Source organism: Otolemur garnettii, unplaced genomic scaffold, assembly GCF_000181295.1.
Source record: "Otolemur garnettii isolate 467f Iridium unplaced genomic scaffold, OtoGar3 scaffold00057, whole genome shotgun sequence".
NCBI lineage: Eukaryota > Metazoa > Chordata > Mammalia > Primates > Galagidae > Otolemur > Otolemur garnettii.
Window position 1 is genome coordinate 7863953 of NW_003852452.1, and position 1565 is coordinate 7865517.

At 39.7% G+C, this 1565-nt stretch overlaps 1 protein-coding gene across 1 annotated transcript in view; it reads left to right on the forward strand.

Moving 5' to 3' along the window:
• The window catches only part of CCDC91 (coiled-coil domain containing 91), a 206048-nt gene that overhangs the window by 151640 nt on the left and 52843 nt on the right, over window positions 1-1565 (forward strand). The gene's annotated exons all lie outside the window — the stretch shown is intronic.

Consider the following 1565-nt stretch of genomic DNA (forward strand, 5'->3'; position numbering starts at 1 on the left):
GGCACTCTACCCAGGGGGATAGCTTGAGGCTCGGTCTCAAAAAAAAAAAAGGGTTGTTGTGTTGAGGTTCTTTGGAGACAAAGACAGCCTTGCTGTGGGTGTAAGTCCGCCGCTGAAATAGTATAGAAGCAAGAGACGGCTACTGCTCTAGGTAGCGAATAGCAGAGAATTTTTATTTCCCATCATCTTTTATAATGAGCTAATCATATACACCACATTAATCAATAATCTATACCTTACATTCTCTATTCTTATCTTAAACTATAAAAGAGACAGAAAGTCTGGAAAAAGGTGATAACTAACTTCAAACTAACCTTAAGCTATTTTTCTAAAGATCAGAAGAAACCATGCATCATCTGCTTTGTATTGTTAAAGCTAAGGGTCAAAACAACCAGGGGAGTGAAACTCTTTCTTAAATGTACTCAATTAAGTTTCCAAGAAACCGGGCTTAATGACTTTGGTTTTTGTGGTTCGGAAGCCACCAGCTTTTATGATGGAGTTATTGTTGGTATTGTTCACTCACATCAACCTTTGAGACATGTCACCTGCACAGATGGGCTATCAGTCCTTGTCTGGCAGGCTGGCTGACTGCTTAGTCAAGAGTCCCATGCAGGAAGCTATTATCACCTAGCCTGCAGGCTCTGCCATGCTTTCCCAGGCAGTAAGGCTTCTAAAACACACAATACTTAAAAGTCTTTTCACCTAATTTCTGGAACCGAAAGAGTACATTTTATTTAACTAGTTTCTGGGGGCTGTCTCCCTCCACAGGATAGACTAGGCACTGGTGTTGGTACATAGCTTCCCAAGAGGAGTACATCAAAGGTGATTGTAGTGATACTCATACTCAGCAATGAGGTTTGTAGCACTTTTCAAGGGTGAGTTCATGAACTTAATTGTCAAACCTCATAGACACCATTAACCCAAGGCAGTGCTTGAATGAAAGTTAAATGCATTATTCTGACAATAATTGACAGAATTCTAGAAATCACATGAGACTATGGTAATTAGGATAAACTTGATTTCTGTCAAATGGAAACTAAAATGTGGACTAAGGTGTATAGTAAAAAGAGGATAAACCAGAGTCTGCAAGAAGCCAAGGATTTGGTCCCTTATAAGAATAAGCATATACAGGGTGTATTGTACACGAACTTTACAGACACCCTGTATATGCAGTTTTATATAAAGAAGTCTGTTTTCTTTTTTTCTTTCTTTCTTTTTTTAACCGAGTCTCACTCTGTCACTCTGCATAGTATTGCTCACAGCACCCTCAAACTCTTGGGCTCTGGCTTCAACCTCCTGAGTAGCTGAGACTACAGGAGCCCACCATAACATCTGGCTAGTTTTTCTATTTTTAGTGGAGATGGGGTATTGCTCTTGCTCAAGCTGCTCTTGATCGCCTGAATTCAAGCAATTCACCCACCTCAAGGTCCCAGAGTGCTAGGATTACAGGCATGAGCCACCACATCCAACAAGAAGTCTATTTTCTGTATTCCTTTTATATCTTTTGATTGCAGTCTAGGATATATTAGAATATGAATCTCTGATTATTGGGATCAGTAAAAATG